Source organism: Rana temporaria, chromosome 1 (assembly GCF_905171775.1).
Source record: "Rana temporaria chromosome 1, aRanTem1.1, whole genome shotgun sequence".
Lineage (NCBI taxonomy): Eukaryota > Metazoa > Chordata > Amphibia > Anura > Ranidae > Rana > Rana temporaria.
Genome location: NC_053489.1, coordinates 210,770,513 through 210,786,845, shown reverse-complemented (window position 1 = coordinate 210,786,845; position 16,333 = coordinate 210,770,513).

The window sequence follows — 16,333 nt, the reverse complement described above, 5'->3', positions numbered from 1 at the left end:
CTTAAGGAACAGACGCCACTGGACCGAGGTCATCAGTCTGTCGTCCCACCACCTCGTGGCCCACCTGGCTGGGTGTGTGTGTTCCTGAAATCCTGGCTCCGGGACCATGTTGGTCCGGGGTTGTGTCTAAGTAGGCCCAGTAGTCAGACTGGGGCCTGCGCTTTCAAGGTGATCCTGTGCTGTCTGTCCTAGAGGGAGGAAGCCGCTTGATGAAGGAAGCCAGGGGAGGACCTATCCTGGAGAGGACCATGTAAGAGGCTGGTTATTTCGGGAGGAGGCCTGGAAACTTCATCGAAGGATACACCATACACTGAGAGGCTTGATAGTGATCACCTGTCAGATCTGAGTTCTACAGAAGTGAATCTGGAGAGATCCAGGGGCTGAATCCTGTGTTAAGGGGATTCGGGACCGAAAGATCTGTGGTAGAGACTGTACTTTATTCCATGGGCCATTCTGGCTGCTAGGCCAGTGAGAGGGACCTATCCGGGTGAGCAATACCCACTCTGGCTAGAGTGGCGACTAGAACTGTTTGTTGGAAGCAGAAGTGTTTCCGAATTGAGATTATACACTTGAACTACTTGTTTACCCTTCCACCCCTTCAACCACTTCTTCTTTCCTTACCAAGTTCTGCAAATAAATCTTAGAAAAAGAAGTGTAAAGTGTGGACATTGAACTTTTTCAACTCTCTTCTACTACACTGGACGGCAAAGATATAGAGGTAACATGCTGCCCGAAATACTTAGCAGCTCCTTCGGGGGTTAGTGCTACACAATAAAACGGATGTTTTTATGACGTGAGGGTTTTTCTCACTTGCTTGGCACATTTAAAGTCCCTTCCTCAGTGGAGGAATAGCCTCATATCCAGGTGGATCCCGGCCTTCCTTAACTAGGGGAATTTACATTGTATGGAATTTGAAACCAATGGGATAGTGCCACCGTGAGACTCTCTTTTTCTTTGTTTGAGTTTGCCGGGTCCACCTTTTCCTTTATTCAGTAGTGGAGGTGTTAACCATAGCAGTGATCATTGCAGTGGTAATTGTCCTTCTGCATAAAAAAAAGTAGAAATTAAGCACCCAGCCAATTAGCTTCCTATGACCAAATTTACAAGAAGTGTCAACCCTAAATCTATTTTTCTATTTTGGCATCATAGGATGTGCCAAAGTGTCCTGCGCTCAGTATTGACTGTCAAAAAAATAAAAAATAATAAAATAGGAGTTAGAAGAATGGTAATAGCAGCACTCACTGGCACCCATATTCAATACCATCAACATAAAACTAAAGACAAAAGTGTTGCACTATTTGCTAAAATAAAATTGTGCCTCAAACCGGTGTCTTATTCTGTAAACATCATGACCAATATCACAGTATATATTTCTTTAAGTGCACAAATACTCCAAATATTAACAGAATACTTACATCAAGTTATTAGTGGCTTTATTGATGCAAAAAATATCCCAAAAGTGAATTTTGTGCATTGTGCCATCACCTTTAGGAAAAAAGAGCCCCTTACCAGAACCTCATACCACAATATATTGGAGGTTAGTTCACGTTTTGTTATGTACCCAAAGGACCACTCATTTACACAGATCTTTCTGATGTCATAGTAACAATAATCTGTGTTTTGAAACTCTTCCAACAAATAAGAAAGATAATAGGAATGGAAAAGCCCATACTGTAGTATTTAAAATCTCTGATTTATTAACAAAAGACTGATATTCACAAGCATAGACCAAAAACAAGCATGGACAGCTCCAGTCCACCAGCGTTCATGATGATTCCACCGATATTGCTCATCCCTACGCGTTTTGTCCATTAAGACGTCTTCCAGTGGCATTATAGACCAATGTAGTTAGTTAAAGTAAAATTGCATTGATTTCAACTTCTGTGTCTTATTGAAGAGTTAAGTTGCCAAGGCCAAGTCAGCAGGTGACCATACGGTCCAGGCAGACTGGGTCTAAGGTGGTATGTCAAAGCATAAAGCGGCATTTGAAACAGAACACAATATTATTGCAGTAGCTGTTGTCCTTGAACAAAAAGTGTTGTTACTGGCATCATCAATAGATAAGTTTACAATAGATCCACAATAGATTATCTGCCTCAGAAAACCGTATCTACAGTAGTAAAATATTATGCCATACATACTGAAAATAGACACTTAATATAAACTTTAATGGAGACATATCATCAAATATATTTCTTCCTGTTAAAGGGGTTGTTAAGGCAGTGCACACAATCACCAGCCCCTCTGCTAGGATAACATGTAGTATACAGTGTATGCCGTTTTGTAAAAAAAAAATTTTTGTTTTCTGTAATTTTGAAAGTGTAAATGATGGAAATAAAATATAACTTTTTTTGACATGTTATAAGAATGTCTAATCTGTAATTTGATGCCCTTTGGAGATTTTTCTTTCTTTCCTTGGCTTCGTTATGCACATTAATACAAATTTTTACCTGGGGTGCCCAAACTTTAGATCCCCACTATATAAGCTTTTTGCAATCTGCTAGAACACTAACAGAGCTATTGACAGGGCGATTTTTAATCATTTATGCATGTATAGCCGTTTCACTGAAAAGCTTTTACCTGCTAACAATAGTTCTCCTGCCCTTTCCCTAAACATGAAACTCAATTGTAGAGGGGTGAGAAGCACTGTTAGGTTTATAATGCTGCCGGAATCCTTGCTGGGGAGATTCACCCTCTTTATTTTTTCTGTAACCATTGTAAAATGCAAAAATATTATGGTTGCCACTGAAAGAGGAATAATATATCAGAGGAAATCTTCCAATGGGGGCACCTGTTGGAGTGACAACTGTCTAAGCGGGGATTTCCTTTTGCCTTTGAGAACTTTCCTCTCTCTTGCTGTTTTGTCTCAGGAACTTGAACAGCAAAAAACTGACAGGGGTTTTCACAATTCACTACCTATCCCAACAGCTCTGGCTTTACTTTAAAGCGTAATTCCACTTTTGTCAAGAAAAAAACATTCCCCTCTGGTTGATCTATGTACATTGCAAGATTATAACAAACTTTGTTGCAGATTCCTACCTTTTGTTATTCTGAAGAAATCCCTGTGTGTTACTCTGTGCTTCTGTTCTGAGTGGGACTAATGGGAGTGGTTTCATAATTAACTGTTAGGTGTGCAGATGCAGAGCACTAATGAGGACATCTGCTGGGCCTGCATCCCTTTAGGCGTGTCCCTATTGAAAGTATCTCTCCCAAAATGACATTTTTGTTGCAGGGGATGCCTAAAATCTGACTTGTATCTTAGGCAGACTTTTGTGAGCCAATCACACAAGCAGGAAATTATGTTTCTGAGGGGTGGTCGTACACACTCTGTGTACAGAACAACTCCAGGTAGCCATATTGCAATGCATTCTCAGAAATTTACAGCGGCTGCAGATTGAAAAGGAAAGGTCATTTTTAATAACTTTCAATTACAATATGATTAGTGTCGCAATTATATGCGCTATATTATTTTTTTTTTTTTGCTATTTTTTTTCCCACAAAAGTGGAGTTACCCTTTAAACATGTAGCCTTAAAAAACAAAGCAGAGGAGAGCTTCTATAATGTCCCTGTAGCACCACAGCTGACGTTTTTGTTCTGTTTGTCCCCACACTTTGCAGTGCTTGTTGGCTAGTCATTATTGTTTTCTGTTCCAAGCGTATGGTATCTGCATGCAAATGTTAAGTCCTTTGGGTGTTTCTGATAGATGAGCAGCAGCATGCATAATAAGGCCTCAGAGATCATTAATGTTTCTTATTACCCGTCTGTTCTAAACACAAAAAATAAACAGGTATAATTCAGAGTAGATGACAGAATATTACAATATTGCTCAAATCCAACCATACTGTAGTATAAATTCACTTCATTGTAATGTATATGGCAGTACATTTAAGACGCTCATTCAAAGATATTTTGGTTAAATTTGACATCCATTATGTGTCCTTTTAATGCATTGTTCATCATTGCTAATTTGCATCCATATGATATAATGCTATAAAATAATTCCTGGCTTGATAGCTGTGTACTTTCTGCACTATAGGGCCTGCATAGAACAACAAGTAATCAGAGGCTCTCTAGGGATCACGCTTGTTCTTGAATTTGGTAGCGTGCTTGTTAGTTGCCACAATAGCTGTGACTAATTCCCCCTGGAGATTCATGGCTTGCTGTGTGAGATTCAGACACTAGCAGACTTAGCTCAGTCTCTTTGAAAGGATGACTACGCACGGTACTATTGGGTTACTCTACACAATCTCAGAGGGGTCACAGAGTGAGAGTCCATCCATCTCCCCCCAGAGCACCGGAAGCAATGCCACCATAAATGATATAGACCAAGAAAAAAAAGCACCACAATCTGGCAAGCAAGATGATGAAAAACCAATAAGGAATGGAACGTATAATAAAGGTAAAAGTCATCCACGACTGGCACAACTCAGGGGACAGATTCGTGCACAATTAAGGGAACACAGCCCACGCAACCAAATGATAGAACTGGTAGATAAGGTGTCTTATGCACAGCTGGCTTCCAAAACTCCTGTAGAGGGAGGAAAACGCAATGGACCACAAGAAGGCAGCAAATGTTGCCATTGTTCCAGCCCAGCCTGCTTTGCTTCTGACCTTGAGAGTCAGTTACATCTTGAGCTCAATGCACTCCGCTTGGAAATGAAGTCTTCCTTTGAGTCATTAAAAACAGAGCTTACACAGGAGCTGCAAGCTTTGCAAAAAGAGGTTAAAGTTTGCTGTCATCACTGCCCTTCGAAGGATTTCGAATCTTCACCAGGATCTGAGAAACGGCCGGAATGGAAAAGTGTCTTTAAAAAAGTAAGTCGCAAAGAAGGCCAAGCAGCGCAGACACCTTTGAAACTAGATGGACAAATTAAGGCAAGGTCTGTGCCATCACTTCTTCCTCAGTCAATTCCAAATAGGAATCAAGTCCTTCTAAGGGCTATGACCACCATTGCAGCTAAAAATGCTCTTGTGTCTGGTCTTGGAGCAAGATCAGACTCTGATCCTACGTCCCAAACAATTGGGAAGCACAACACCAAACATGTACTGAAGACTGAAGAGTCACCCAATCATCTGCAAAGCAACGGGAACTGGGGAAAAAAGATTGTAAATCGGACTGTAGCACCTCTTCCACAAAATGGGATTCCACCGACTAAAGCTCACTAAGGGACATCTGCATCACTGTCTAAAAAAAATGATATGGATAAAAAACTCTGTATACAGTAAGCTTTATTATAAGGGTCCTATTAAGTCGCTGACAGCTTCCCGATATATGTGACGTGAAAGGTTTACTTAGAAGCAAACTTACCCAGAGAAAGTGTAAAGTATTTTATTATCAAATTTATAACTACATACAAAAAAGTTTAAGAAGTTTTCCCCCAAATGTGAAAAAGAAGTAACTCTGTTTAAGTGCAAAGCGCAGGGGTGGGGATGGGGGGTAGTGAAGCCATAGATGCCAATTTATTTATTGTAGTTATACTGCAGAAATATACTACATGGAACCTTATAAAGGGCATAAGGCTATTTACATCAGTTGAAATCATTGATGGAGCTTAAAGTGCATGTGCAGCCAAAACTTTTTTCTTAGTTTGGGATATTGTGGATAAAGAATTAGAACCCTTGTTGGATTTTACTGCTGTGTGGGAATTTTTTATTTATTTTTTGTCTGTGTCCCTGTTGCTAATTTCTTTTCTCATTTCCTGTCTGGTGATACATTTCCTGTACTGTCAGTAGGACAGTACGTTGGAGAATTCTCTTTAACAGAGGGCTGGATATATGAAAAAACAGACAGGGAAACAAATCCTTTCCCATGCTATCCAAAACAAAAAAGGTTTTTGGCTGCTTGATACACTTTAAATCTAATGTGTGTTTATACACAAACTTGTTAACTTGTTAACTTTTTAACTTTTTAACTTGATCAGACATTGGCTATCATACCAGTATGTTTAAGGAGGAAACCAGAGCACTGAAAACAAGCCAAGGACCCTATGTTAAGATATATACAGGGTGGGCCATTTATATGGATACACCTTAATAAAATGGGAATGGTTGGTGATATTAACTTCCTGTTTGTGGCACATTAGTATATGTGAGGAGGGAAACTTTTCAAGATGGGTGGTGACCATGGTGGCCATTTTGAAGTTGGACATTTTGAATCCAACTTTTGTTTTTTCAATAGGAAGAGGGTCATGTGACACATCAAACCTATTGGGAATTTCACAAGAAAAACAATGGTGTGCTTGGTTTTAACGTAACTTTATTCTTTCATGAGTTATTTACAAGTTTCTGACCACTTATAAAATGTGTTCAATGTGCTCTCCAGTGACATGCAGCGAGTGCTACGCTGTGGGCTCTTGCTGAATGAAGCTAGGACAGCCAATGATGTTTCTTCATTAGACCCCTTTCACACTGGATACGCCTATAGCGGAGCCTTAAAATCGTGGTAAAACACTGCTATTTTACCGCGTTTTTACCGCGATTTTAAGGCTCCGCTATAGGCGTATCCAGTGTGAAAGGGGTCTAATGAAGAAACATCAGTGGCTGTCCTAGCTTCATTCAGCAAGAGCCCACAGCGTAGCATTCGCCGCATGTCACTGGAGAGCACATTGAACCCATTTTAGAAGTGGTCAGAAACTTGTAAATAGCTCATAAAAGAATAAAGTTATGTTAAAACCAAGCACACCATTGTTTTTCTTGTGAAATTCCCAATAAGTTTGATGTGTCACATGACCCTCTTCCTATTGAAAAAACAAAAGTTGGATTCAAAATGTCCGACTTCAAAATGGCCGCCATGGTAACCACCCATCTTAAAAAGTTTCCCCCCTCACATATACTAATGTGCCACAAACAGGAAGTTAATATCACCAACCATTCCCATTTTATTAAGGTGTATCCATATAAATGGCCCACCCTGTATTTTAAAATGAATGGCACCGCTACACACCAAAATTTGCATGCTATGCCGCGTACACACGATCATTGTTCGGCATGAAAAAAAGAGACGTTTTTAAAAACGTAATTTAAAATGATTGTGTGTGGGCTACACATCATTTTTCGGCTTCTGAAAACCGACAAAAAAAAAATTCAAACATGCTGCATTTTTTAACGTCGTTTTAAAAAATGTCACTTTTCGGGTTGTAAAAAATGATCGTGTGTGGGCTAAAATTACGTTTTAAACCTGCGCATGCTCAGAAGCAAGTTATGAGACGGGAGCGCTCGTTCTGGTAAAACTACCGTTCGGAATGGAGTAAGCACATTCATCACGCTGTAACAGACAGAAAAGCGCAAATCGTCTTTTACTAGCACGGAATCAGCTAAAGCAGCCCAAAGGCGAATGGAACTTCCCCTTTATGGTGCCGTCGTACGTGTTGTACGTCACCACACTTTGTTCATAATTTTTTTAAAACAATGGTGTGCGGGCAACGTAGTTTTTAATGATGAAGTTGGAAAAACTTTGTTTTTTTGGCATGCTGAAAAACTAAGTTTTTTTTCATGCCGAAAAATGATCATGTGTACGCGGCATTACTGTGTGTTGTGGTAATACAACACACCACATTGAGCCCAATTAGCCCAACACAGAGTGTGAATCTGGCCTAAAGAGTCTATGAATGCAATATTATGATTTGAGCTCCTATACCAATAAGACTTATGCCGCATACACACGACGAGAAAAATGCAATTTTTTTAATTGGTCGCGAAAAATGGTCGTGTGTAGGCTCCAGAGCATTTTTCTCGACGAGAAAAATGTCCGTTAAAAATTTAGAATCTGCTATATTTTTTCTCGCCATTTTTCACGTCGTGAAAAACGGTTGTGTGTACACTGTAACAAGGGGTAAAAAACGTGCATGCTCAGAAGCAAGTTATGAGACGGGGAAAATTAGCATAAGCTGCCCAAAGGGTGGCGCCATTCGAATGGAATTTCCCCTTTATAGTGCCGTTGTACGTGTTGTACGTCACCGCGCTTTGCTCGAGCATTTTTTTTCACGATCGTGTGTATGCAAGGCAGGCTTGAGAGGGATTACATAGAGAAAAAATATGTTTTTTTCCATGACATGAATAACGGTCGTGTGTACGTGGCATTAATGTCAGTGGTTTTATATGCTCTGTAACATGCTGCGTAATGTATTGCAGAATATGCTGTCACATAAAATATCACTATTCATTCGTTCTGTAATACCATTCGTACTATTCATCGTTATGGATTACTGCACTTTGAATATTGCACTTTGCATTATTACATTTTCTACAGCCTGAAATCCAGCATTGATTTCAAAAGAGAATGGGAGGCGGTATGAATGGTATGAACTTAAAAAAATGCATCACCACTATATGTATGGAGTCTATCTGAACCATAGAGGCCAGACTGTCAACCCCCTATTGTCATACAGTAAATGTTTATTAGTGCACCTCTACTGTTTTTTTTATAGAATAATTACCACGTCTTATGAAATATCTTTATTCCATTGTGATATATAACAATGTTCTTTCATGTAATTTAAATAATAAATATCAAATTTGTTTCTTAAATTCTAAATATGTATTCTGTTTTACTTATCAGGCAGTAGGACAAAAGTAGGGAAATAATTGCCAATAAAATAAAGATCCCTATACAATTATTACCTTAAAACTGCGGAGTACATCATTTTCACTTTCCAAAGTAAAATTTGTGAAACAGATATGTTTATTGAAGCATTCAATCATGTAAGCAGAAATTCAGTTTTTCTTACTTTACTTTGACTATACCTAGGTACCCAGATAGCAAGCAATTGTGCTGCAAATTTTAAAATGACTTGCTAAGCTGTTGCTAGACTTAAGCCCTGTACACACGACTGGGATTCCCGGCGGTAAAAAGTTCCGGGGGCGAAAACCGAGAACCTGTTCGGTAACTTTCCCCCTGTACACACCAGAGGTTTTCCTGTTGGGAAAATTGCGGTGAGAGCTTTGGCCGGGAATCCCGGCCGTGTGTATGCTCCACCGCAGTGTTTCCCATAGAAAAACTCCCGGGTTAAAAAACGCCGATAATCCCGGTGGAAAAAAGCTCTCTTTTTTCCTGCCACAATTCGGGACAGTTTTCCTGGCGGGAAAACTGCCATGGAGCATACACACAGACAGTTTTCCTAGCAAAAAGCTGTCGTGGCAGTTTTCCCAACAGGAAAACTGGTCGTGTGTACGAGGCATCACTTACATCGATAGTTACATAGCAGTCCATCAAGTCCAACCTATGTGTGTGATTTTATGTCAGTACTACATTGTATATCCCTGTATGTTGTGGTCATTCAGGTGCTTATCTAATAGTTTTTTTTTAATTATCGATGCTCCTCACTGAAACCACTGCCTGTGGAAGAGAATTTCACATCCTAATAGCTTTTACAGTAAAGAACCCTCTACGCAGTTTAAGGTTATACAAAGAAACTCCCACTGGAAGCGCTACACCATAGAAACGGTAATCCACAGTGTTCTGTGTGATTAAAAAGTTTCACAAAAAAACACACCCGTGCGGCTGTCAACCACTAAGGAGACATGGGCAAAAAGCAAAAGAACAAAAAAATACAGCGCACAAGGGTTTAGTGAATGTCACTTTATAGTCTAAAATATAATGTAGAAAAACATATGTTTTTCTACATTATATTTTAGACTATAAAGTGACATTCACTAAACCCTTGTGCGCTGTATTTTTTTGTTCTTTTGCAGTTTAAGGTTAAACCGCTTTTCTTCTAGTTTTAGTGAATGGCCACGTGTCTTATTAAATTCCCTTTCACTGAAAAGTTTTATCCCTTCTGTGGGGTCACCAGTATGGTATTTGTACATTGAAATCAAATCCCTTCTCAAGCGTCTCTTCTCCAGAGAGAACAAGTTCAGTGCTTGTAACCTTTCCTCATAACTAAGGTCCTCCATTATTAGTTTATTAGTTTTGTTGCCAGGCTTCACAAGTTTGTTGCACATCTGCAGCTAGTCCGCATTGCATGACTCCTAATAAACTTTCTTTGCAAACATTCTGCAAGTCGGATACAAGGTCTGGTTCAGGTGTTTTGTGCAATAGTCATCCCACCACAGGGGTCACTGTGGCAGAATTCTCATGCTATAAACTTGCAGAGCTCTTGCTGTAGACTCACCACTGCAACTTTGTTCTTGTTGGTGACTGCAACAAACTGGAAAAGTGTCAACTAGAACTTGTGCTTCAAAGTGCTCTGCAAGTGTACAATTTGCCAATGAAAATGTGCAGCAAGTTAACTTACAATTCAACACTGCCACAAATGTGTGGCAAGTTAACTTTGCTATCTGGGTATGTACAGTGAGTATAGAAAATACACCCCCCCCCCCTTTTAAAATAATCACATTTTGTTGCTTTGCAGCCTGAAATGAAGATAGACACAGTTTTTGTTTTAATAAGCTGTTTTTACTCAGTGCAACATCAAAGTAAGACCCCTTTCACACTGGGGAGCTTTTCAGGCATGTTAGCGCTAAAATTAGTGCCTGTAAAGCGCCTGAAAAGCTCTCAAGCCACCCCAGTGTGAGATCCTGAGTGTGCTTGCAGGACTGGAAAAAAAGTCCTGCAACCAGCATCTTTGGTGCGGTGCACACCGCTCCCAATACGCCCTGCCCATTGAAATAATTGGGCAGAGCTGCCGAAGCACCTGCAAAGCGCTTCGGCAGCGCCACAACACGGGCGCTATTAACCCTTTCTTTGGTCGCTAGCGGGTTTTAAAAGTGCCCCACTAGCGGCCGAAAAGCGGCACTATAACAGCGGTATATATCCTTTGTGGGCACTAATACAAAAGCAGCAGCAGACAGAGCGAGACTGCAGCTGCTCCTCACCAGGTAAGTACACAAGGAATATCTTGGGGATAAGGAAGGACATTTTCTCCCCTTTACCTGGCCGTTGGAGCATTATCTCCCCCCACTTTCGGCAACAGTGGGGCATAGATTTTACCTCATTTAAAGTCCCAATCCTAGTTTTCATTATACTACAGGGATGGAGATGCGTTTTGTGATACCCTTATACATTTATGCGTTTTTTTCCAGTGCTCTTTACTACTATACCAATCATAGGTAGGGGCCGTGACACACCCCCAGTCACCTGCCCTCTATCTACTCATCAGTATTTATATGTTTGCTTAAAACGCATCTCATTCAAAGTCCCAAAAACTCCCCTCTCTTTTAACCAACAGGGATGGAGGCGTATGTTTTTCATATGGCTCATTTAAAGTCCCAATCCTAGTTTTCTTTATAGATTTTACCACAGACACTCTTCCTTCCACTGCCACCAATGATGTGGCACTGTTCCGGTCCCTGCCACCAATGATGAGGCACTTTTCCTGCCAGTGCCACCAATGATGAGGCACTGTTCCTGCCCCTCCCACAAATAATGGGGCACCGTTCTTGCCCATGCCACTAATGATGGGGCACTGTTCCTGCCCCTGCCACTGATGGGGCACAGTTTTTGCCCCTGCCACCAACAATCGGGCGCTATTCCTGCCCCTGTCAGCAATGATAGGGTACTATTTCTCCCACTACCACCAATGATGGGGCATTGTTTACTGCCGCAGACACCTGGACATATTCTACTCCCGCTGGCCACAATCCTGCCCCCCCCCCTAAAGTTTGAACAACAGTAAACTAACCTTTTGTTTAGAAAGTTTGAAGACCCCCTGATATAGGCACTTGTTGCCCAGTGCCTAGGGCAGCAGATTAAGGGAGGGTAACTGTTTTCCTTCCTCCCCTGGCCACCTCTGTGTACTATTCAGCAAGTTACAGTAGGGGGGGAAGGGGGTGGAGGAAATGTTGGGAGAAGTCAGAAGGCTTCTAAAAGAAAAAGAAAAAGAAAACCATCTTTCAAATTTTTCATTTATTGTGCTTTGTACATTTGAAACATAATTATGTATATAAATCACATAACACCCTGTCTCCAATAATACTTCCTAGCTTTAGTTATTAGTAAAATAATCACATGATACAAGGTAAGGGACAGAGATTGTACAATAGAGTGTCATTATTCAGAAGTACCAAAGCAGCATGGTGTCAATATACCCAAAAAAAAGAAATTGTGTCTGGAATTGGGATTTAAGGAATTAAATAAAGTTACCAGGCATTAGTAATAAGGTCGCTAGAAACTCTATTTGATTGAGCTTGCAGAAGAAACCAGTCCTTGTGATATAATAAGTGAGACTAATAAGACGTTCTAGTTGTGTTGCAGTAAAGGATTAAATGAAATGTAATCCTGTGTCTCATCTGTTACTGAAAAGATGTCTTAGCCTACTATATTGTTCAGTTCATTTCTATAGCTCAGCATTCACAGTGAAAGGCGGCTTCCTTCAACACAACAAAATAATGAAACTAGACCGGACTATGAAACTACGGTTATGAAACCAAACCAGACAGATTTGTTAAGTAATCAAAGAAAAGGAAATTTCCCATTATGTCTCATTCTAGGAAAAGCAGATATGAGTGTACAGCAAAGCCAAGCAATTGTTAAATACATGAGTTGCATAACTGCGTTGGTTTGTTATACAAGGGTCTACAGTTGATGGAACAACAAGTAGGGAGCCAAGTTAGGGAGCCATCCTTGAAGTAGATCTAAAGGCGGAAGTTTTTTTTACCTACTTAGAAAACCTTAAGTATTCAGTTCCCCTCCGCAGTCGCCCCCCCCCCCTCCCAATACTTACCCAAGCCAGAACACGTTCCAGTAAAGTGCATGAGAGTGGCTTCTCTCCTGGGTCTCTGCCTCCTGATTAGCTGTCAAACGCAGCTTTCAGCCAGTGAGGAGGGAGCAGGGGTGGGGCCGAGCCCCGTTCTGCATGTCTTATGGACACACCGAGTGTATCTCGAGAGCGAGCATGTACGAGTGCCCCTATTGCAAGGGGCTTGAGGGGAACTCAGAGAAGAGGTGGAGCCAGGAGCACCAGCGAGGGCCCCAAGTAGAGAAGGATCTTTGCTGCTCTGTGCAAAATTATTGTAAGTATGGCATGTTTGTTATTTTTTTTAAAACAAAATACCTTTAAAGTGGATGTAAACCCGAAATTTTTATTTATTTATTTTGATGTCACAATGTACAGTATAAGATTTCCTATCATCTGTGCCCAGTCTTGCCACACAGAGTTAATCCAGCTCTGAGAAATCCTCTTTTCTTGTTCAGTGAAATAAAACGGACTTACAGAGAAAAACCTTAGTCCGTTCCGCCCCCTTGCTGTGAGTGACAGGTTATTTACATATCGCATGCACTAACAGGCAATATTTTTCAATTCCCACCCCCACTCCTTTTCTGAAGTCATGTGGTTACTTTTCTGGATTTTGACTGGATGTTAGTGATCATAGCAGAATTTAGTGTAAGGAATACATAGTAAAAAATGCATGTTGACAAGGGGAGTGTAGAGGAGGGCGGGGATTCTACTGACATCACGACTCCACCCACAGAGCTCCAGACAACAGATCCACCCACAGAATCTGCAGTTTTTCAGTTCTTATAACAGACATTTGACAGGTAAGGATACATGCAGGAGACATGTATATCCTTATAGATCAGCACTATGGCAGTAGTTTAGAAAGGATGAGAGTGGGTTTACATCCACTTTAATATCACTTTAAAGTCCAGTTAAATCTTTTTTGGTTTTGGATAGAGCAAGGAAGGGTTAAAGCATTAGAGTCTCCATCAGTTGTATATTGCCATATGTCTTCCTTTTGGGGAGATTTCTCTAACAGGAACACATTGAGGGCCGATTCACACGATTCAGTGCAGTGCGATTTCAGCCTATTTTTTTTATGTGTTTTGAACGTGGTGCTGGAAACGTAGGTTGCCCGCACCACGCTCTAGTGTGAATGTGTCCTAAAACAAAAGCATATTTTAATATTATATGGAAGAGTTTTTATTGCTTCCCTGTTCCAGTGGCAGTTACATCATCATTCCTTGTCCTTTGTCACCAATATTATTTCCAATGGGGCTCAAGGATAAAATACATTTTAACTCAAAAACTAAAAACAAAAAAACAATTGTCTGGAGTTAAGCTTTAGTAAATGTGCAAAAAAACAAACACCACTCCTAAAGCCACATTCATATAGGATCGAGTTTGTGAAAAAATGATGGACGAGAGTATAATAAAAAATTGTATTTTATTAATAACGAATCGCTCACAAACAGATCAAGTATAGAAAGAGTTAAAAAAAACATACAATAAACACAGAAAGATACATAAAACTATGACGTGAACAGAAGGTTGACACCAAATGAACAGCAGTAAGGCCCTGTGAGTCAACGCGTTTCGCTATTTCGCTTTGTCAGGATGCCTTAATCAATGGGAAGGTCTCAAAAGCGCATCGAAAACTGAACAAAAGCACATAAAAAACTGATCAGTGTGAAAGCAGCCAAAAGGCAAAGTTTTAAACTGAATTACTGCACATATCTGGAAGAAATACAAAAGTACACCAATATTCCAGTAAGAATATACACAAATCTCGTAGTCAGACAATATTTCTTAATCCCAGAGTTTAGTTGTAAGTCTATGAAGAGTGTAATTGAGAGAATTATCTTCCCCCATGGCCTCGCAGGCTTCCTTATTGCTAGTTTTGCAGAAAAAAGCTTCTCTTCTTTAGTCGCGTCTTCTCCCAGCTCACCGACGTCATCATGTACAATGCAGGATCAGCAGCCACAGATGTGAGGATGTTGAGGGCACAAGATTGAGGAATATATATTTCTCTCGATTGCATCCCCCCATATAAAACAAGCAATCACCCTGATGATATAGGGCGAGGACACCAATATGTCATTGTTTTAAGCTGAGCAAATTTTACCCTTAAAGCAAATCGATAGCGAGATCCAATGCTGTAATCGATGTGGAGGCAACTCCAGCTGCCTCCTCCTCCTCCTAAAAGATGAGCAATACCACATCAATATCAATGGGCCACCTGGGAAGTGTAGGGGTTGGTAGGGGTGTTACAAAAGTCAGTATTTGCATACTGAAGGATTCTGGTACTCTAGGGGAACCTAGATATTATGTAAAGAATGGTAGAAGTGGCCTTCTGGTCTGAAATGACAGATACTGTATATGACAGGCTTTACAACAAATATAGGTGTGGGCAGCCTATTTCAATAGGATGTGCACCCCAAAGCGCAAACACACATGCCTTTCTCTGCAGCCTCAGCTGCACGAGACAGTGAATGAATAAGAAGTGCTCTGTGCTAAGTGGCTCCTTGTTCATTCACAAACTGAAGCATAGTAAACAGTTTACTGTGCTTCAGTTATGAATGAACACAGTGAGTGTGTTCACTGTGTTCATTTAGAAAAGGAAGGCACTGATAAATGACATATTTACTAGCCCCTTCCCCGCTCTCCATCCTAAAATCAGCAGCTGGGGGAGGAGGAGAGGAGGTAAGCCAGAAGCACTGTGGGACGGGGGGGCAACACAGGGAAAGCCCAGGCAGTAGGGTGAGTTGGCACAGCATGTAGTGATTAGGGTATCCCCAGGCACATCTGGCACACCCCCTGCGCACGCCTATGACTAAAAATGAAGCAGGCTTGAAAATATTACCTCCTCCTAATCAAGGTTATGAAAACTAGGAATTTATTTTGTTTAATTAAAGTGATTTCTAAAGTCTTGTTTTAAAAAAAAAATAATAATAACAAACATGTTATACTTACCTCCTCTGTGCAGTAGTTTTGCAAAGGGCAGCCTGGATCTTCCTCTTCTCGGGTCCCACTTCGGCTCTCCTGGCCCCTTTCTGTTGTCGAGTGCCCCCACAGAAAGCAGTTTGCTATGGGGGCACCTGAGAGCCGAGTCACAGCTTCCTGTGTCCATTTAGACACAGAGCCTTGACCTGGCTCCACCCCCTCTCTCCCCTGATTGGCTAGCTGACCTTGATTGATAGCCGTGGGAACCAATGGCCCTGCTGTGTCTCAGCCAATCAGGAGGACAGTCCCAGATGACTAAGACACACGTGGAAATTTCTGGAGAGAGATGGGGCTCAGGTAAGTAATTAGGGGGTGCTGGGGAGGCTGCTACACACAGAGGGGTTTTCATCCTAATGCATAGAATGCATTAAGATAAAAAAAAAAAAACTTCTGCTTTACAATTTCTTTAACCTGTAAAAAATTGCAGTAGACTCTGAGATGTGTGTACACCTGCTGGATATCAGAAGAGACATTTCTCTAGCCTTAGCTACAGGGGATAATTCATGATTGGTTGCTAGCATAGCAGACCATGAATAGCTAAAGTAATACAAGAGATGCTTTCCTTCTGCAGCTTCATTTTTCAAATGCTTGCTGACACTGGGGAGAAGTGCATTTGCCGATTTGAAAACATGATTCCATGGCTGCTGACGGTGCTGGGGGGATTTACCAAAGGC